A 22,960-nucleotide genomic window follows, 5' to 3' on the forward strand; every position below is an offset into this window, starting at 1 on the left:
TCCTGCCCATTGTTTCAAAGCTGCTAAATTTTCCAAGACCACAAAGGGTGCACGCACGCAGGTGTATACACACAACACACACTAGGAACTTCAGCGCTATATTAGTTTTCTGTGATGCATAGCCAATTAGCACAAACTTAGTGGCTTACAACAATATTGATTTATTATCTGGCATTATCAGGAATCTGACATAGATTAGCTGGGTTCCCTGCTCTGTGTCTTGTGTCTGAAATCGAGGTGGTGTTGGTTGGCGGCATCCTCCACTGGAGGCTCAGCGAGGGGAATCTCCCAGCTCTCTTGGGTTGTTGGCATCATTCATTTTCTTTCTTTTTTTAAAGATTTATTTATTTATTTGAAAGTCAGAGTTACACACACACACACACACACACACATGCAGGTCTTCCATCCGATGGTTCACTCCCCAGTTGGCTGCTACAGCTGGAGCTGTGCCAATCCAAAGCTAGGAGCCAGGAGCTTCTTCCGGGTCTCCCATGAGGGTGCAGGCCCATGTGCTTGGGCATCTTCTACTGCTTTCCCAGGCCATAGTAGAGAGCTGGATCAGAAGTGGAGCAGCCGGGTCTCGAACTGGCGCCCTTATGGGATGTCAGTGCTTCATGCCAGGGGGTTAACCCACTGCGCCACAGCACCAGCCCCAGCATTCATTTTCTTGCAGTTGCTTGAGGAAATCCTGTTTTCTTGCTAGTTTTCAGCTGGTGACCACTCCCAGCTCTTAGCAGCTCCTTTCCATAACCTACAAGACTCCCCACATAGCCACTCCCACAGCATTGCAGCTTGCTTGTTCAAGGCCGGTGTTGTGGTTCGCACGTTAGTTTGAATGTCGACCACAGGCTCATGGATTAGGGGTTTGGTTCCGAAAGTCCTAAATTAATGGTTAATGGATTAATGTTCGTGATTGATAGAATAAGGGTAAAGATTTGATCTAATCAAGGTGTCTAGGAGGTGGGCTCAGTAGGAGCTCTTCAGGCTATTGTGGGCGGGCCCTTGGTGGTTCTTGTGAGAAGGTTGGGTATTTAAGTAGAGTTCAACCTAGATTTTCTCTCTGCTTTCTCCCTCATCATGTGATTCTCCCTCTGTGTACATTCTGCCACTCTCTTCAGCTGCCGGAACCAATGGAGCCACTTGATCTTAGACTCTGAATCTCCAAAGCTGTAAGTTGAAATCTTTTCCTTATAAGTTATGTCCTCTCAGGTATTTTTGTTGAGATAACAAAAAGCTGATGAATACAACCAGCGTTAAAAGCTCACTTGATTAGGTCAGACCCACCCAGGATGAGCTTGCTTTTAGTTAACTCAAAGTCAATTGATGTTAGCACCTTAATTATATCTGTAAAATCCCTTAACCTTGCTTACAATGTAACCTACTCACATCATAATCAGAGATTCTGCAAAGGGGATCGAATACGGCATGTACACCAGGGGCAGGGCTATAGGAGAAGTATTTAGAATCTTGTCTCGTAGACACCCTAGCCTCTGTCTTAAATACCTTGACCTGCTTTGTAGTCTACTTCACAACCTGTCTGATTCTTATAAATCAGACAAAGTTCTTCCATTTGTTGGTTCACTTCCCAAATGGCTGACACCGCCAAGGCTGTCTGAAGCCAGGATCCGGGAGCTTCTTCCAGGTCTCCCATGTGGGTATCTTCTTCCTCTGCTTTTCCCAGGTCATTAGCAGGGAACTAGATTGGAAGAGGAGCAGCAGCGACACAAATCAATGCCCAGATGGGGTGCTGGTATTGCAGATGGAGGCTTTCCCTGCTGTGCCACAATTCTGGCTCCTATTTTATTTGTGATTTCACCATATTCCGCATCATGGGCCTAGCACTCCTGGTGATCTTTCATGGCTTGGGTTGCTGAAAATCTTGGCCTAATGAAATCATTCAATTTCCCTACTCAAATTATCTCAACCAGAGCAACTGGCCTGGAGTCAAGATGTTCCCTGATTGTTGAACATTTGCCTGCTGAATGTTGTATATCTTTCCAAGGCCCATGATTCATTGCAAGAGGGAAAGAAAAGTGAAAGGGACATCTCTACAGAATCAGATCTACGTCTGTATATGCCTGCAAGTTTTTTGGGTGCCCAGAGCTTGTTAACGTGGGGAAAGAAATGGAGAGGATGATGACTATTCATTTGGCCCTGAAATTCCAGGGCTGATATGGGCCCTTGTACGTGTTAAATGTCCTCTGATGCTCCTGAGCAAGGTGAGGAGGGTCCCCAGATGCTGTGTGGGACCAGGAAGGTGTGTTTTCTAGAATTTCCCATTTTCACTCAGAACATGTTTCTCTATTGGAACAAAAATGTAAACAATTAAGTTACTAGGTCAGAAACCAGTGTTTATAATAATCCCAAAAGACAGTCAACCAAAATGTAACACCAAATGTTTAAATCCAAAAAACGATCAAAATCCTTAAAGTCTAACGTCCCCTAAATCACAATGCTGGAAGATTAAAATCCTGAGTGTTAAAATCCTGAACGCCAAGATCCTGAAAACGGCAATTCTCATGAAAAAAATAAAGGGGGGGGGGGCTACAAAAGAAATATGAAAGTCAAATTCTGTGGAAGGGATTGGTCATGCAGTATGGCAATGATGAAAACTATTTTAAAATATGTCAGATGGGGCTGGCATCGCGGTACAGCAGGTTGACCTGCAATGTCAGCATCCCATATAAGCGTGGCTGCTCCACTTCAGATCCAACTCCCTGCTAACATGCCTTAGAAAGCAGGGGACTATGGCCCAAGGGCTTGGACCCCAGTCACCATTTGGGAGATCCAGATGGAATTCCAGCCTCCTAGCTGTGAATGCCAGCCCTGGCCAGTGCAGTCATTTGGGTAGTGAACCAGCACATGGAAGCTTCCTCTCCACCCATCCCCTACACCATCCTGTAACTCTCATTCAAATACATAAATAAATCTTTTAAAAAGTGCCGTTTATCTGTATTGGCATTGCTTTCAACTGGTGACATTCCAAGGGAATTTAACAGACTGTCATTGCCTGAAGAGGCCAGTGAAGGTAGACTATGTCAAAAATAATTATGTGTGTGAAAGGATAAGACATTTTTGCAACATTTTTAGAGCAACTGTGTTGTTTCTACCAAATCTGTGCTCTGTATTTGAGTACCTGTGAATAGATTTCTTTTTTGTTTTAATGTTTATTTATTTTCTTTTTTTAAAGATTTATTTGAAAGTCAGAGTTACACAGAGAGAGGAGAGGCAGAGGGAGAGAGAAAGAGGTCTTTCATCCGATGGTTCACTCCCCAATTAGCCACAACGGCTGGAGCTGTGCCTTTCCGAAGCCAGGAGCCAAGAGCTTCCTCTGGGTCTCCCAAGTGGGTGCAGGGGCCCAAGCACTTGGGCCATCTTCTACTGCCTTCCCAGGCCATAACAGAGAGCTGGATTGAAAGTGGAGCAGCCGGTCTCGAACCAGCACCCATATGGGAAGCTGGCGCTTCAGGCCAGGGCATTAACCTGCTATGCCACAGCGCCGGCCCCAATGTTTATTTATTTTCATCAACTTAAATGGCAGAGTAACAGAAAGAAAAAGAGACAGAGAGATCTTCCATCCTCAGGTTCATTTCCCCAACTGCTCACAATATCCAGAGCTGCACCAGGCCAAAACTAGGATCCAGGAACTCCATCTTAATCTTCCATTGGAGTGGCAGGGACCCAAGCACTTGGGCCATTATCCACTGTCTTCCCAGGCACATTAGCAGGAAGCTGGCTTAGCAGTGAAAGGACCAGGATTCAAAGCAGACTCTGATATGGGATGTGGGCATCCCAAGTAACATCCCAACCTGTACCACAGGCTTGCCCCCATGGAGTAATCTCTGTGTCCAAAACAGCATACAGGTCTGGAACAGAAGATGAGAAAACTTGATAGAAAATGCTCATTTTTAAAAATAAAGATATATTTATGTATTTAAAAGTCAGAATTACAGAGAGAGAGACACACACACACACATGGATTTTGCATCTGTTGTCTTACTCCCCAAATGGCTGCAATGGCCAGGCTGAAGCCATGAGCCCGGAATCTTCTGCTGCTTTCCCAGACACATTAGCAGGGAGCTGGATCAGAAGTGGAGCAGCTAGGACTGGAACTGGTGCTCATTCCTATGGGATGCTGGCATCCCAGGTGATGGCTAAACCTGCTATCCCACAACACTGGCCCCAGAGAATCCCCATGTTTTTGTATATCCAGGCATAGAAGAATTTCACAAAGAACAGAGCCATGTAGAAAAATCAATGTAAGTGTATTCTCTAAGGAGAGAAATGCCCCAAAAGAAAACAAAAAAAGCAGCTACTACTCATTGTGATGCAAGACTTCAAAGTAGAATTAATGTTCATGAAAGTCAGCCCTCCTTAAGGACTCCCCCCATGCAATTGCCTATAATCTGTCCCTGTAATATATCTTCTCACATGCCAAGCTTCCTTTTTAGTTTCTTTTCTTTTTTCAAAGTTGAAGAGATAAATTTTGTCAAGATTTTAGAGAGTTCCAACTCTTTTTTTTTTTGCATTTTTGGGCAAACGACTCTAAGAAAGTACATTATCACAGCACTGACTTTATGTGTCAGCATTGTATCTGTAAGAACACATAAACGTCCTCAACAAATGCATAGCTTTTTTGTATATCAGCTTTTGTGAAAGGTAAAATTTCTTGATATCTCAGCTGTTTGGGCCAAGGTATATGTAGTGGTCACCCATTCCAGTTTTTGACTGAGTTTGTCAAAAATACTCACGTTATCTGTCATGGTATTTCAGATGGCCATGGTTACAAAGCTTATTTTATAACATGTTATGTTTATAAAATTAATCTTCTTTAAAAGTATAAATTAATATCTTTTAAATAATTTTTAAGGGGCCAGAGCTGTGGGGCAGCACATTAAACCATGGCTTATAGTGCTACATCCTAAGTGGGAGTGCAAGTTTGAGTCCCCACTGTTCTATTTTCTGGTCCAGTTCAAGTGTGCCTGGGAAAGCAGCAGAAGATTATCCAAGTGCCTAGGTTCCTGCCATCCATGAGGGAGAACAGGCAGGAGTTCCCAGCTCCTGGCTTGGCCACTTGGGGAGTCAATCAGAGGATGGAAGGCCCCTCTGTCTCTCCTTCGCTCTTTCTGTTACTCTTTCAAATAAATAAATTAATACATAAATAAATAAAATATAACAAAGTTAAGAAAAATGGTAACAGAAAAGATGATTTAAAAAGAAAGTCTTTTTTTTTTTTTTTTTTTGACAGGCAGAGTGGATAGTGAGAGAGAAACAGAGAGAAAGGTCTTCCGTTTTGCCGTTGGTTCACCCTCCAATGGCCGCTGCGGCTGGCGCACCACGCTGATCCGAAGGCAGAAGCCAGGCGCTTCTCCTGGTCTCCCATGGGGTGCTGGGCCCAAGCACTTGGGCCATCCTCCACTGCCTTCCCGGGCCACAGCAGAGAGCTGGCCTGGAAGAGGGGCAACTGGGACAGAATCTGGCGCCCTGACCGGGACTAGAACCAGGTGTGCCGGCGCCGCTAGGTGGAGGATTAGCCTATTGAGCCGCGGCGCTGGCCTAAAAAGAAAGTCTTAAAATCACCTTTTTCAGAATTATATTTTGGGAATTCAGATTTTAGATGTTAGAGATTATGATCTTTCTAGATTTTGCAATGTGCGATTATGGCATTCTGAACAACGTTGATGTGGGCCAGCCGCACCTGTTGAACGGAACCTGAAGGAGGGAGTGAGAATGAAAAGAGGGACGAGGTCACAGAGAATGGAGCCAAGACAAAGGTCTGATCAAGGCTCATTTATTCCAGTGTCTCAGCGATATTTTATACATAACCAGCTGCAGCTCAAGGCAACACAGAAGTTAACAACACAGGCAAGCAACTTCTCAGGCTTTCTGCAACACAGTCATAACATAGTTTTAGCGGAGTGCTCTTGTTTGATCATTCTCCTTCAGCATGGGAGTATGGGACTTTCTCATTCCAGAAATTCCACAAGCCAAGATTGACCTTGACTTTTCTATGACTTGTTTATGGGCTGCCTACACAATGTCATTAGAAATCATGGCCCAAAGGAAACAGATGAGAAGACGCTGTAATTATACAACAGCCTAAAAGGATTGTACATCCATATTATAAGTAGAGCATTTCTTTTCTTCAGGCACTTGGCTTAAGAATGCAACCAATGCCCTGTTTGGGAGTGTGGAGAAGTGATGTTTTACTTACTGAGATAACATTCTTGAGTAACAGTTAACGACTGTACTAATATGAAAGAGAACTTTGTAGTTCCTCAAAAAATTAACATAGAATTATCACATGACCAGCACTGCCAACCCTAGGTATATGGGTAAAATTACTGACGATAGATGCCAAATGAAAATTTGTACATGGGGGCCGACATTGTGTTGTAGCAGGTTAAGCCTCAGCCTGTGACATCAGCATATAATATGGGTGTTGGTTCAAGACCTGGAAGCTCCACCCCTGATCCAGCTCCCTGCTAATGTGCCTAAGAAAGCAGCAGAACATGGCCCATGTACTTGGACCCCTACACCGAAGTGGGGGCTAGGAAAAAGCTCCAGGCTCCGGACTTCAGCCAGGCCCAGCCGTAGCCCTGGCCATTGCAGGGATTGGGGGAGTGAACCAGCAGATGGACGATCTCTCTAATTACTCTTTCTGTCTCTTCTCCTCTCTGTGTAACTCTGCCTTTCAAGTAAATAAAAAATAAATCTTAAACAAAATCTGTACATGAATGCTTACACCAGCATTATTCATAATACCCAAATGATGGAAACAATCCAAATGTGCATCAGCTGATGAATATGAATATGGATATCCACAAAATGTGATCTACCCATACAGTAGAATGTCACTTTGTCTTTAAAAAGAATGAAATTCTGATACATGCTACAACACAGATGAGCATTTTCAAAATTTCAAAAATAAAGGAAACTAGATACAACAGATCACATAATACGTGATTTCATTTACAAGAAATATCTAGAATAGGCAATTCTATAGGGAAAGAAATTATTGTTACTTTGGGTTGGGAATAAGGGTAGGGAGGTTATGGCAAGAAGGTATAAGTCTTCCCTTTTGGTGATGAAAACATTTTAAAATAGGCTGTGTTGATGGTTGTGTATGGCTGTGAGTGTACTACAAATCCTTGCCTTTTATATATTAAACGAGTGAATTGTATCTTATGAAAAGTGTATCTCAGTAAAGCTGTTAATAAAGAATTAAAGACTGCTAAAAGGAAATCATGTTAAGTGATTAGTGGTGAAGCATGAAGCTCAAGCCCCCTCTTCAAAGCCTGCATAGGAAATGGAGCCTCATTTTTGGCACAGTAACTTGCCCCTGAACAAATCTTTTTCATTTATTGGGAATATACACTCTTCTCTAATTTTTCAACCAGAAAGTTCCAGGGAGACCAGATTTTCTTTTTTATGGTTTGGCTATTTCACCCCCAAATTCATGTAGGAGTTTAATCCCCCCAATTTTAGGATTGGTGGAACCTTAATTCAATTGTGTTTAGAGGTGAAGCCTTTGGTAAGTGATCAGATTGTTCGGGTGGGGTACCCATAATTGAATTCTGCTGGCTTTATAGAGAGACACAGAGTGAGAAGTGTTCCTTTGCTGTAATGTGGGCATCACCATATTGTTTGGATTTTACATCTCTAGGAGAATGACCCCAAATAAACCTCTTTTATGTATAAAATTGTCAGCCTCAGGTATTTCATTACATAACAAACAGGTGACTAGTTAATTTTTAAATCAAATTGAGAGAAGTCTTGGGGAGGCGTAAATGTGGGCTCTGATCCAGAGCTCCAGGAGGAACATCTTGTCTTGTCTGTTTGAACTTGTTTACCAGTTTATCTTATGCAAAGTCTCTTCATAGGAGGGCTGGAAAAGGGATGACACTGGGGAAATCATTAAGTAGCTTCACAGAGGTAGGATTGCTTAGTTGCTGTAGCTACAAAGTTAAAAATCCAGGTTTCTTATGAGAGAGAGAAGAAAAAGAGAAGTGGGGTTCTAGAGTTTTGTGGAGCTAAACTACACCAAGACCTTGAGGAAGAAGGGAAGAGGGAGAAAGTCGGTAATAGCAACGGGAATTTATAACTACAGGACTTTGAACATATTCTCATTTTTAGAAGTGATTTCAGTATTGAAGAATTGTAACACCCACCTGTAGGTCACTTAGATTTTAGAGATGAGAAAACTAGGGCCTGGAGAGCTGGTCAGTGTGAGTAATGATAGAGTTGCAATGGAATCATGGGTCTGTATAACTCCTTGTGGCTTTGTTCTATACCCTCTTCTTTTACTCTACATTACTGGTTCTCAGCTAAGGAGCAAGTTTGTCATGCAGGGGACACTGGCAATGTCTCAGTATGCATTTCATTGCGACAGTTATGTTTGAGAATGCTCTACATCTGGTTGGGTAGAAGCTATGGATGTACTCAAACATCTAAACACAGCATAGAATTGTGGGGTCCCAAATCTCAATATTCCAGAGATCACAAACCCTGGTTTATACCTAGCTTTGTATATCACCAACTACTAAAAATTAGCAAATACCGTAGATGCTCTAAACTCCCACACTTATATCCCTAGTCTAGATGGGTTCCAGAGCTTTGACAATTTTCTCATATGTTCCCAACTCAAAATATTCAGTCGTCATATATTCACTCAGTATTTAGGTTTGCAATTCTGACATATTCACTTTACAGTTTATTTCATTGAATCATGATATACATAAGGTCTACACATTGTGATGGGTAGTGATAGCCCTGATAACTCTTCTAATTTATTGTCTTTTTTTATTACACTTTTTATTTTTGTAATTTATATCTTCAGAGAAGTGGGTCATTTTGTCCTGTCAATTTTGCTGATTGTATCTGATGTGTTCTAAATGTGCTGTACGGTAGGAATTGGTCTGGAGATTCGATCAGTTATTGATTAAATTGCATTCTTTTTTATTCTTTTAGAGAAACCAATTCATAGGTGGTATTATATTCTTCAATCAGGAGGCACATAATATCTAGTAGCTTTTCTTCTGTGGTTTTAATAGCTATTGCTGATTATACCTACCTCTATTAACTCATTCATAGCTGAAAAATGATGGTGTACTTATTAAATCTTTCCTTCCCTGTCTATTAGCTAGAGTATTTGTACAAAAAGAAATCCCTTAATCTAGTGTTTGTTCCCTTTTGGTACAGGTCAAATAAGAAAGGCAAGATGAATGTTTGATTCTTTCACTTTACTTAACAATCTTGAAATAATTTATTGATATTTGTCAGTGATAACAAATTAGTTTTATTTGTTTGACTAAAGGGTCATTACAGATTTATAGACTGGAACTTATTTGATGTGTTTCAATCTGCTGTAGTTATTATCATTATTGGCACAGATATGGTCCCACCTTTGGTGAGGGCAAGTCTTTGGAAGATGACCCCTTCGTCCCTCCAGGTGTACATCTGAGGAGACTGCGAGTAAAGGCTCTCCTACTCAGCCATGTGGAATCTCTTGCAGTTATCCCAAACGTGTCACTGCCTCTCCAGCTTGTTTCTGGCTTATAATGACCTTTTTCCTGATCTGCTGGAGTACTCCCTACACCTTCTCAGCTTGGTCTCCTTAACTTCCATTCTTCCTGTAGGTCTCAGCTTATGTGTTATTTCTACCAAACAGTATTCTCGTCACAGGGTGCCTATGTCTTTGGGTTTCTCTGGGTCAATTCTACATTATGTTTCCTAAAGATCAGTTAGTGTGTGCTATTTAATCTATTATTATATCTCCTAATTTTCACAAGAGTTTCCAGTGTGGTTACTTTATACAGTCACTCTGTCTTTGAATCTGCAACCCACGAACTATTTTATATACCTTTCTTATATTCTTGCATGACATTCTAATCACATTTAGCATTTTTTTTACTTAGAAACCTTTTAGTTAAGGCATACAAACTTTATCCATTTCATATACACAAATTTAGGAACATAGTGATTCTTTTCACCCTACCCTCCCTCCTGCCTGCACTCCCACACTTCTTCCTCTACTATACCCATTCTTATTTTTCGCAAAGATCTATTTTCAATTAACTTTATACTCATAAGGATTATTTCTTCTTTAAATGTCCGGTAGAATTCATCATTGAAGTCATCCAGTCCTGTGTTTTTTCCACGCTCATGCTGTGTGTTCGCACCCTCCATGTAGGTCCACAGCATCTCTCTTCCTTTCATGGAATTCCCACTGCAGTTTTCTCCCTAACTACTTCCTGAGATTGCACTTCCCTCTCTAAGTGTTCCTTGAGATTGCACTCTCTTCACTTTAACTATCTTCCCCTAGCCTAGAGCAGTAAGTTCCCTCTCTATTCTGCCATCTTGGAATCTCCCCATTTAGCATTTTTTTTACATGTAAGTGTACATTCCTGTTTACTTCTTTGTCCTTGTTTTGGAAAGATTCATGATTCTTCAAAGTCACATATTGAAGCCCTAAGCCTCAAGGTGAGAGAATTGGAGACAGGGCCAAAAGATGAATAAGGTTAAATGAGGTCATAAGAGTGGGGCGCTAATTCAGTAGGACTGGTGTCCTTATAAGAAGAGGAAAAGATACCACAGCTGCATACACATGGAAAAAAGGTTGTGTGAGAACACAGCAAGCAAGCAACCATCTACAGGATGTTCTACAGGGTAACTAAACCTACTGACACTTTGACATTGGATTTCTAGCCTCCAGTACTGTGAAAAAATAGATATAAGTTGTTTAGGCCAATCTGACTCTAGTATTTTGCTATGGAGCCATAACAAATGTATACAGTCTACTCCACTAGATTAACTTAATTTTTAAATAGATTTCTTTTATGTATTTGAAAGGCAGAGTGACAGACAGAAGAGAGGGAGGCAGGGAGATCTTCCACCTGCTGATTTTTATTTTCCTAAATGGTTGCAATTGTTGGAACTGGTTCAGGCTGAAGCTAGGAGCCAGGAACTCCATCTGGGTCTTCCATATGGGTGGCAAAGTATTGAGCCATCATCCACTGCTTCCTAGACACATTAGCAGGGAGCTAGATAGGAAGTGGAAGAACAGGGTCCCAAACCTGTACTCTGATATAGGGCAAGATATCAAATATGGGCATCCCAAGTGGCAACTTAACCAATGCACCATAGCATTTGCCCCTAGACTTAATAATTTTTATATACAGAAAAAAAAACCATGGAGAGCCATATATAGTATTTGTGGTATCAAATATGAAAATATTTGATTTTTGTTCCCAATTCCTATTACCAACCTCCTAAGACCCCTAGAATTTCCCAAGTGATGGAAACTTTTTGTTATTCATAATGGGATCCTTTGATCACATTTGAGTTTGTAGTAATAAGATGACTCAGTGCGTGACCACTGGATAACCTCGGGATCGAGCCAATAACCAGAGGAGCACAATCACAGGAACAGAGAATTAGAAGATTGGAACTTTCAGTCCCAGCTACTAACCTGGGCGTGATGGTGCTGGAGATTAAGGTCTATAAAAACTTTTGAACAATAAGATCTGATGAGCTTCTGGATTGTAGATGCACCCAGAGAGGGCATGGGACTGAGGACTGCCCACCCGTATACCTCCATCCATCTTCTCATCTGTTTGTTCATCTATGTCCCTTATAATATCTTTACCATAAACCAGTAGGCCAAAATAAATTATTTTCTGAGTTCTGTGTGCCACATTTGTAAGTTTACTTTACAAAAGGAGAACTCATGTTCTGATTTTAGGGCTCTTTTTTTTTTTTCTCCTGGTTTTCAACTGCCATTAGCTCAAAATAATTCCCATGCCAAAGAGTTATATTTTGTAGTGGCATAATCTGCTACTTCTCACATATTACCTAGTTTGTGAATTACTCAGTTTCTATCTTTTTTTTTTTTTTTTTGTGAGAGGGAGGGCTCTTTCCTTTATTGACTGTCTTTTTATTCATTCAACATGAACTGAAGAGGGAGATGTGGGAATTTCTGAAACACACAATACACAGTGACATTGAAACATTTTGTTCTCTAGATTTCCCAGGGACCAGCAGTTTGAAGTGGAACAAAAAACACCATCACCGTTGATTACTCATATTGAAGGACAATATATGTTTCAACACATTAACTCATGAAAATGATTTATTGCCATAGCGTCTAAACAATGCTTTGTAACCAATGACCATAGTTTTTAGATAAGTGATCATTTGCATGAACAATGTTCAGTCCTGTTCTCTCTGGGCCACTGGAAGCAGCTCAGCTGTTAAACAAAGGCTCCCAGAACACAGGAGATTTGTCTTTTCTATTTGTCAGGGTCACTTCAAGAACCAGCCCCATGGCTATGGATTGTCATCCACTCTTAATATCTTCCATGTGGCCATTGTTGGAGGGGACACAAGAGCATGATCAGGCTTAACCAGCACATGCTTCAAGGGCAGAATTCCAAACACCAGCTACTTTGGCAAATGTCTGCAATGGAATCATTGGTTAAAATGTTATTGAAATATAGGGAGACTTTATTTCCAATTAACTCTCAGTCATCTATTTCTTATAGTGTGGATAATTACAGATTGCTAGTATTCCTCTTTAATTGGTTTTGACTATGCAGAATGATTTTTTGATCTTTCAAACTGCTTCATCAGAATAGAAAAGAAAGCTAAATCAACCCCAAGGCCAGCCTCTCTCATTCTAATGAGGTGAAAGTCACAAAACTGGAGATGCAAGTGGATCCTCAGTACTCTTCCTTTCAATAAAAACCTAAGGATGGTAACCACTTCTTTTTTTTTTTAAACCACCTCCACCTAGAAGTACATATGGGTGGTGTATGTAGACTTGGTATTTACCTAAGAGGAATTTGAATCCTCTAAAGTCAATGCAGGTAGGAGAGAAATTCGCTGAAATACCAGGAAGAAGAAGGTGGTAATAAATCCTAATTAATAATCAGAAAGATTTTGATAAGTCAATAGCAAGGATCTAGCACTTCTCAAAAGGTCCACAAAATCCTTGGATTGCTGCCAGCATAGCAAAGAAAGATATCTTACAAGCATCATCAAGTCAGACTTCTCTACATCCCTTACCGCCGTGGCCCATTGCTTTCTCCTCCCAGCTCATCAGCACTACTGGCTCTTATGGAGAAATGAAAGGAGCTTTCTTTCTCCTGCTGTCATTTGGTTACTAAAAAGCAGGGACTCACTGGAACCACTAGAGGGATCTCTCTTCTTGGGAAATGAAAAAAAAAAAAAAAACAAAACCACAATTAAATTGCGTAATAAACCATAGACTTAGAATGACGCAGGAAATAACCAAGTAGCCCAAGAGGACAGAGAAGTAACTGATGTGATTTTCAAAGGTGTTTCAGTGTCTGCGGCGGGGTCTCTGCCCCTGTGGTGTCTGACATTTCCAAGGTCCTGAGAAAGATTGACAAATTTGGGCCCGGCTGTACAAACTCAATTCGAACTTGCTCTTGTGGTCTTCAACGGTAGCTTGGAGAAGACAGTCCTGATCACAAGGTCAGTTACCACAAGTACCTGTTGAACTGAACTCCTACTTCATGGTAGCTCTGAAGCACTTCATATTTTCACATTTCAATCCCTTATAAGCTTGAATATGACAGTGAGGCTATACACACATTCTCACATTGAGAGGTTTGAAATGATGAACCTACACGATGGTCAGTTGGTCTATCTAGCTATGAGGATATAAGGGAAGAAAAACATCTTATCCTCACTCAGCCTTAGGATCATGGCTGATGATGCTATAAACAGATTAACAAGAGAAAAGCATTGATGTTTATTTAATGTTTTACATTTTATAGGCACTTTCATAAGGCAATGAAGACCCAAAGAAATGGGCAAGCTTGTACTTTTTTTTTCTTGCCAAGTTTGATGATCACAAGGAAAGTTGCAGAAAAGAATAATTGGACAAAGAGGGTGTAATCTGGTGGTCATAAACAACAAGGGGAGGGGACTTGGCACGACCTGTTTATTCGGCAACTTCTAGGAAATGCTAGATTTTATGACCTACTTCAAGGCAGAATGGTGGAGGAAGGCCAGAGAGTGACCTTTTGTGGTTTTATCAAATTCTTTTAGTTTGAGAAATATGTGCATGTACTGTGCCTAAACCCCATCAGGGATAAAAATATCTGTTTCACAAATTGTAAGGACTGATGATATTGACACATGTATATACACATACATGTATATGGTACACATTTATGTACAGTAATTCATCACATATGTACGCAGGATCATTTAATGTTCACTATTTTTGAATCAGAGATTTTTATCCCCAGTATATATAAAATCAGACTTGGAGAAGTTAAGTCATTCCTTCCACTACAAAGAGGGAAATCCAGGATTCTATTTCAACACTTTTTTTTTAAAGATTTATTTATTTATTTATTTGAAAGTCAGAGTTACACACAGAGAGAAGGAGAGGCAGAGGGAGACAGAGGTCTTCCATCTACTGGTTCACTCCCCAGATGGTCGGAATGGCCGGAACTGCACTGATCTGAAGCCAGGAGCCAGGAGCTTCTTCTGTCTGGGTCTTCCATGTAGGTGCAGGGGCCCAAGGACTTGGGCCATCCTCTGCTGCTTTCCCAGGCCACAGCAGGGAGCTGGATCAGAACTAGAGCACTGGGTCTCGAACCGGCTTACCTGCTACGCCACAGCGCCAGCCCCTGCAACCCTTATTATATACATTCTTTCTTCTTTAAGCTTCTTGGAGACATAATCAGAGTTTTAGAAGCAAGCGACTGTTCCATTGCAAGTATCGCAGAGATGAGGAACAGAATATATAAGATATTTATTTATTTATTTATTTATTTATTTTTGACAGGCAGAGTTAGACAGTGAGAGAAAGAGACAGAGAGAAAGGTCTTCCTTCCATTGGTTCACCCCCTAAATGGCTGCCACAGCCGGCGCTGCGCTGATCTGAAGGCAGGAGCCAGGTGCTTCTCCTGGTCTCCCATGGGGTGCAGGGCCCAAGTACCTGGACCATCCTCCACTGCACTCCCGGGCCACAGCAGAGAGCTGGACTGGAAAAGGAGCAACTGGGACAGAATCTGGTGCCCCAACCGGGACTAGAACCCGAGGTACCGGTGCCGCAGGCAGAGGATTAGCCTAGTGAGCTGCAGTGTCACCCAGAACATAGTTATATTCAATTTTTAGTCATATAAGCTTTCAAAAATTGAACTTGAGGAAATTCAAATAAAAATAATTTTAATTTGAAATATTTAAACAGGAAGATGGCTAAAAAGGCTCTTAGAAGAATCAAAAGGTTGAATTTTGACAAGCCACAAAACTGCAAAAAGAAAAAAAAAGAGACATTCCTAAAACAACGCTTCCACTGATGTAGAAAGGCCTCTCCTAAGTGCAGATTTGGCAGGAGTATGTAAGAAGATGGTGAGAGACAGAAATCACTAAGAGACGTGTAAAAGCGTGCAGGTCTGCAGAAAGCACGTCAGGTAGTTGAACCGCTAATGCTGCCTCTGCTCCTGAAAGGTGCTTAGGACAACACGATTCTCAGGCTGCGGGATGAGGAAGAATACTGCAGGTGGAACCAGGAAGGCGGGAGAATCATTTAAGGCTAATGGGTGAGAGAGAGAAAGACCTTTACACACAATCAATCAATGCTTATTTATATATTGAATGTTATATAAGGAAAACGAAAACTGGAAAATAAGAAACAAAACAAAACTGGGGCCGGCGCTGCGGCTCACTAGGCTAATCCTCCGCCTTGCAGCGCCGGCATACCGGGTTCTAGTCCCGGTCGGGGCACCGGATTCTGTCCCGGTTGCCCCTCTTCCAGGCCAGCTCTCTGCTGTGGCCAGGGAGTGCAGTGGAGGATGGCCCAAGTGCTTGGGCCCTGCACCCGCATGGGAGACCAGGATAAGTACCTGGCTCCTGGCTTCGGATCAGCGCGGTGCGCTGGCCACAGCGCGCCAGCCGTGGCGGCGATTGGAGGGGGAACCAACGGCAAAGGAAGACCTTTCTCTCTGTCTCTCTCTCTCACTGTCCACTCTGCCTGTCAAAAAAAAAAAAAAAAAAAAAAAAAAGAGAGAAAAGAGAAAAAAAAAAAAAAAGAAACCTGCGAGGGAGTGAAGCATCTTTCACGAAGCGGGTATTCAAACCCAGGAAGACTGAGCAGATGCTCTTATCGATAGGAATCCCACATCCAAATTCACTCCCTGTTTGTGCCAAAGGACCCTCGTTTTCTTCAGATACTGAATGGCTCCAAGCTTCCAGGCATATGTGCCCTTCCTGAACCCCGGGGGATGAATCTTTATTTGTTTGAACTTACCCGGGCGATCGATTATAATTACTTTTTTAAAGGACTGATTTAGGGATAGGCATATGACATCATTTTGGCCAAAGAGACATGAAGGAAAATCATGTCTGAGGAGTTAAAGTGTTTTCCTGTTTTAAAAAGAGACATTGAAGAGAGGTGCCCCTTCCTCTATTATGGATTTTTGGATGCTAAGTGTGGGGGTGCCCAGAGCTACTGGAGTCATTGCCATTGGTTGCAGAGCAGCAAACCTGCCTTGATGATGCGGCTTGTAGAGATACAGTTTGCATGACTGTAGCCATCCTGGTCATAACCAACATCTTGCCCTCTAGCTGTCCTTGGAAGACGTCCCAAAGTCTACGGTTATACAGAGTCAGGAAAGTCAGATACAGAGTCAGTTAGATAAGCAGGGCTCTATGTCTGGAGTGTTAATATTTCTTGAGAAAATCCAGGTGCATTCTGGCTGGCCGTGGGCCTTCTTCGCCTATAAAACCGTTTTCTGGCGCTATCACTGTGGCATAGTGGGTTCATCTGCCACCTGCAGCGCTGGCATCCCACGTAGACGTGTTTAGATTCCTGGCTGCTCCACTTCCAACTCAGCTCCCTGCTAAGGCACCTGGGAAAGCAGTGGAAGATGGCCCAAGTGCTTGGGCCCCTGCATCCATGTAGGAGATCTGGATGAACCTTAGTTGTGGCTCCTGGTTTCTGCATGGCCCATCCCTGGCCATTGTGGCCATTTGAGGAGTGAACCAGAGGAAGGAAGATTAATCCCTCTTTCTCTGTAACTCTGCTTTTCAAATAGAATAAATCTTTTTTTAAGATTCATTTTATTTATTTGAAAGAAAAAAGTTACAGAGAGAGGCACACACACACACACACACATACAGAGAGAGAGAGAGAGAGGGGTCTTCCATCTGCTGGTTCACTCCCCAAATGGATGCAATGGCTGGAGCTGAGCCAAAGCTAGGAGGCAGGAGCTTCTTCCAGGTCTTTCACACGAGTGCAGGGGCCCAAGGACTTGGGCCATCCTCCGCTGTTTTCCCAGGCACATTAGCAAGGAGCTGGATCAGAAGTAGAGCAGCCAGGACTTGAACTGGTGCCCATATGGGATGCTGCAGCTGCAGGTCAGGGCTTTAACCTACTGTGCCACAGTGCCAGCCTCTAATAAAATAAATCTTAAAAAATAATTTTCCTCCTGTTTCATGATACAGGAATACTCTCATTTTGCATTCTTAAGTGCAAATGTCCCTAATAAATTTATAACCTGTGTACTTCCTGGATTTGTCCATTTCTTTTATTCAGTTTAAAATTTTATTCATTAACTTACAAGGGGAACAAAATGTGTATTTCAAATCTTACTAAACCTATCTGAAACATGTTTACCTAGAGGACAAAAGGAATATAGAATTTCAAGTAAATTATGGTATAGTCCCTTGTCCATTCAACAATATTCTTTTTTTCCCACCAAAAATCTTCACTGAAGGACAAAGCAAATTCTTTCTGTATACTGTGTAAAAATCAGATAGCAACTTCTGATGTGCATTTATTTTACCATCACGTCTGATGATGAAGATGCACTGATGTTCACAGTTAAATGATGCAGGCAAAAAGCTTGTTTCCCTCAGGTACACATTAGAAGTTTCCACTCAGGGCCCTTTCAGTGGCATCACATAAACTTGAACCTCACGCCAGGTCACTTCTTTCCTTTTCCTTTTTTACTTCTCTCTCCTTTCTCCTTATTGAAGACCTGGGTTGCCGCCTCCTGCTTTGCACATCCTTGTTTTCAGTTTCAGTATCAATTCCACAGCATACAACATTGCTGAATTATGATGGGAGTTCCACAAGACAAAGGCTGCCTTCTTCCTGTTTGAGCCCGACCCAGACTCCTCTGTTTCTGTATTGAATGTCATGATTCTGTTCTCTAGAGTACATTTTATTTTTTCAAGAAATGCGTTATGTCCAACTCCTAAGCATATATCATGAATCTCAGTAGCTATAGGATTTTCAATAGACTTATTGATGGATATCTACCTCCACTCTGTAAGGGTTTTCTTAGTATTTAAGTACACACAGCAGATGCAAATAAGCCTGTCCTGATTGGCCAGGGACAGCTTGGCATGCACACCATCTCCACAAACACATACATACCACAACTCAGGAATATACCAACCGGAACCTGGAGGAGAAATTTCTGAGACCGCAGGCTCTTGCTGCGGAAGTCCTTCCTGTCCACTTCTTTCCTGGTCTAATGGCACCTCTCTCCAGCTGTGGTGGGCAGTTCTTGTATTTGAGTTTTTCTGAAACATAGCTGGGTGGCTACAATAATTGACCATGGAAATACCTGCTTAGGTTTTCTTTTTTACTCAGCTCATTTCCCTTGTTGATTCAATCCATTTTTAAAATCTTCCCTTTCTTGTGTACAAAAACATCCTAACTGATCATTTTATGTTTTAGACAGAAATCTTGTGCAAATTGAAGAAGATACAACTTCATTGAAGTTGATATAAAAATACTTAGTGTCGTAATGAAGAATAATGCAAATTGGGGTACAGAGAAGTCAACAAAATTGTTTGGACTTTATAAAAGCTAACACTATCAGTTTGTGATCTCAGAGATGGGGATTATGGTCAGCATAATGGACATACTGACCCATACTGACCCCATTGTCATGTCGAGCTCTGTGAAATAGAAACCTTACCAATATGCAGTCATCCTTCCAGAATAGTGTGGATATGCATCACAGTTGCTCACTTGTGTTTATTCACAAAGCGGATGCCATTTCAAGAAAGGACTGGGTATTTCTTACGCTCACCCGATATTCTGCTTAGTTAAAACAGTCTCTTATATCCATAGTTTTCAAAAAAATCAGCACGATTATTTTTGCCACTTGCTTTTCCTTATTATGTCCTTCGGTTTGGGATGACCCATTCCCTTGGTTTTTCTCCTGTCCCTTCTGCCTGGTCAATTTGCATTGTTCTTCAATGTCTGTCTCTTCTCTTGGTACCTCTGGTCTTACTGGTTCTTCTTGTTTATGAATTCCCAAATAGACAATGGTAACATGTTACCATTGATCATATAATTTAAAGCTCTATGTCTTCATTATCTCTCCAACGTAATTATTTCTGTGACTACTGTGCTCTTTTATATAGTGGTTAACTTACAGTGGTTGTTCAACAAGACTGTTGAGGTTGGAAAAAGCTCAGATGGGTGATTTGTAGCCAATGAAATACAAAGTAACTGGGATGGTGTGGTGGCAGTGGTAATGGAGATAAGGTTGTTATAAAGAAAGTAAACAAGTGTGGTAGTGGGAGACAGAAAGAAAAAAAAATTAGTGGATTATAAGACTTTGGTCTGTCTGGAGATTCTCTTGGTACTATCAGTGGACATGGAACATTTGAAAAGGGAGCTTGTTGTTGGAAATATAAGAGGTACTACCGGGTTGTGGAACAGCCTTAAGTGTTGACAGGGTTGTCAACTGCTACGTGGTAGTTTAAAGTCAGAGAAGGAAGTGCTACCTAAAAGCATTTCCTTTGTTAGTCTTTCAGAACACCTGCTCTGATTTCAATTATACCTTTAGTCTTGCGTATCTGCCTTACCATTCTGGGACCAAGACTCAGAAAACTGTGTTTCTCAGAGACCCATTTGCCAGCTGGCTTTGTACTGGCCCTGCCAAGAAGCACCAGAGTGACAGGAACACAGGGGGAAGGAGGGCAGGACTTTATTCTTCCTGCTTGCTGTTCATATTGCTACCACCTTGGCAGTGACAAATTGTCCCAGCAGTGATATTTTACCCCAGTAAGAACAGTTTGTCTTAATAGTGGCAATTGGTTTCAATTTCCAGCTTTGTGGAAATTCCCCTGCCAGTTTGTTGCTCCCTTCCATAGGCACCCAGAGCAGCCAGGCATGGCTTCCTCAGTAGAAGTTTCAGTCTGTTCTACAAGGTTCCTCCTCTATTAGACTGTAAATTCTGATAATCTAACCTTCTCCCTTGTATCCTCCCAGCACTACATGGAGCTGTCTTTTGTCTCTGGATAATCTTCATTACTGTCAATTGCTGCTTCACCTATGAGATATCTGTCTTACAGCCCTTATATTAAATGTTCTTTGCAGAGGTGCCCAGGGGTTTCTGTTTTCTGACTGCACCTGAAGAATATATTACTAGAAAACTATAAAAGACTAGGCAAACAGCATGAGGTTCTCCAGTATTCAGTGAGGAATACCAGGGGGATATGTATGACAAAAGCTGACATTTGTAAATGACCTTGACTGTGGTTGGATTGAGAAGTGAGAAGACAGGATGAATAAAAGCTTTTCAAAGCAGAAAAGCATGGTGAAAAGTACTCAATAATAAGAAACACAAGATATTGCAATTGCTATCATAATTATTCATAAAAGTTAATATTTGGTAATGAATTTTCAAAGGTAATTTGGATAAGATCTTGCAGGGATCTTTAATGCGAGGCTCAGTTGGCTAGACCTTTAAAAGGCCTTTGATCAGGAAGGTTGCAATATTATTAGGCAGTCAGAGGAGGAAAGGAATATATGAGAGGTGTTGAGAAAGTTTATAGGAAATACATATTATGAAATACCTATGTAATGAAATATGTACCAAATAAACATATTTTAATACCATTTCCCATATATTTTTGAAAGTATCCTTGTACTTATTGAGCTCCTGTATGTTGAAGAATATGTTGTGAATATAAATATGCCCTGTTTTACCCCAGGAATAATAAGGATGTCATATTCTCCTATTTTTTAAATTCAAATGTAACATGTGTCTAAAGTCTCAATCATCTGATGGGCAGGACATCTCATATCAATCAATGGGGCTAGCCCTTTATCTTCATCCAAGAACTAGAAGAAGCTTTATGTCACGTTGATTTAATGTCAACTCATAGCTTATTTCACATTATTCTGTGAAAACTGGGCAAGTCACTGGTTCTTAGTTCAAGGTGGCCACTATTTCTCTCCTGTTCCTCTTGTTGCTGGGTGGCACTGGTGACAGCTCCACAGCTTCTCTGGTTAGGTAGAGGGATGTCTCTTTATGTGGTCTTTTTTTTTAAACAATTTATTGATTTATTTGAAAGACAGAGTAAGAGAGAGAGAGATGGAGAGAGATCTTCCACTCACTGATTCACTCCCCCAAATGACCACAATGGCTAAAATTAGGCCTGTCAGAAGCCAGGAGCCAGAAGCTTCTTCTGGGTCTCCCACATGGGTGCAGGGGCCCAAGCACTTGGGTCATCATCCGATGTTTTTCCCAAGCAATTATCAGGGAGCTGGATTGGAAGCAGAGCAGCTGGTACTCGAATAGAAGTGCCCTTATGGGACACTGGCATCACAGGTGACAGTTTTACCTGCTATGCCACAGCACCAGCCCCATGTGGTCCTCTTTTTGACACAAGATACTTGTAGCTGCTTTCGGGATCACAGTGTTTGCTTTCAGCCTCTTTGGGTCTCTACATTCACTCCCCACTCCATCAGAAATTCCACCACTTCCCATACTGTGTTGGGAGTGGAATACAGATGTTGCAAGCTCCCTGTGGTTGATGGAAAATGGGGAGATTTCAAAAAGTTTGTAGAAATGTGAATTGAAAGAAAAATATCCTTTGGTGTAAGAAACAACTTTTGCCAGCAGCAGCAGCAGCAGCAGCAGCAGTTGAGGACGTGGACCCTGAGCCAAGGAACAGGGTGGCCTGCAGAAGCTGGTGAAGTGAAGTAAACAGATGTTCCCCTGGGGCTGCCAGAGAAGCACAGGGCGGACTTCACGGGGAAAGACGTTCATGGCAAAGCGCAATCAAAAGATAAGCTTATTTTAGTTCAAAGACGTTTCCAATCCATGCATACTTTTTTATCATATGCATTTTCCATGTACTCTCTGAAAAAAACAACGCCTTTATAGTTTTGCTCTCATCTTGAAATTTAGCCTAGTGAGACCTCTGTTGTACTTCCAACCTAGAGAAGTGTAAGGTAGCCAATCTGTGTTGTTTTAAGCCATGAAATTGGTGTTCACTGGTTACAGTAGTTGCAGGAAGCTAACGCTTCTAGAGCTGTGGCACACCTCTGCCCCCTAGAGGCTGTCTCACTTCACACCTGCTTCCTGACACAGGCTGCTTCTGTCTGCGCCAGCTTATCTGCCCCTACCCCTCTCAAACAACTCCCCAAAATAGAAACCCTAAAATAGGAGAATATTTTTATTTTCCTCAAGAAAAGCCTAGTCCTTCCAATAGGAGTCAGCAAGCTTCAGTCCACAGGCAAAACCTTACTGCGGAATTTTGAAGAATGTAGTTGTATCGGGAGACATTTGCTCTCATTTACATCGTCCATGGCTGCTCTCGTACCACGACAGCAGAAATGAACAGTTGTGACAGGGACCATATGGTCCACAAATCCTTTACAATTTACTTTCTCGTCCATGGCAGAGGAAGTTACAGTCCTCTGCTTTAGAAACAAAATTATGGCTAATCTTAGGGTGGGCACATGAGTAGGTTTGGCGGTATAGAATTTCCTTTTTAATTTTATCATATAACCTCAAAAAGCAAGTCAGGACTCTCAGTAGGTGAAATCATAGATGGTGAAGTAGACAACAGCGGCTTTGAAGCTATCGGATGCTACTACCAGAAACCTGAAAGTGTTACCTTACTTACGCAAAGGATCTTTGCAAAGGCAGTTGACTTAAGATTC

The 22,960-nt window shown here is 41.7% G+C and overlaps 1 long non-coding RNA gene and 1 pseudogene across 1 annotated transcript in view; one reads left to right on the forward strand and one right to left on the reverse strand.

Moving 5' to 3' along the window:
• Positions 1-1,032: 1,032 nt before the first annotated feature.
• The window catches only part of LOC149126944 (uncharacterized), a 58,336-nt gene continuing 36,408 nt past the window's right edge, over positions 1,033-22,960 (forward strand). Inside the window, exon 1 of the long non-coding RNA XR_016232073.1 lies at positions 1,033-1,169. This is a non-coding gene — a long non-coding RNA (uncharacterized LOC149126944). The remainder of the gene's footprint in view (positions 1,170-22,960) is intronic.
• On the reverse strand, positions 17,920-18,579 carry LOC100348084 (signal recognition particle 19 kDa protein pseudogene; annotated as a pseudogene).

Source organism: Oryctolagus cuniculus, chromosome 4, assembly GCF_051225735.1.
Source record: "Oryctolagus cuniculus isolate XC-2025 breed Fujian yellow rabbit chromosome 4, ASM5122573v1, whole genome shotgun sequence".
Taxonomy (NCBI): Eukaryota; Metazoa; Chordata; class Mammalia; order Lagomorpha; family Leporidae; genus Oryctolagus; species Oryctolagus cuniculus.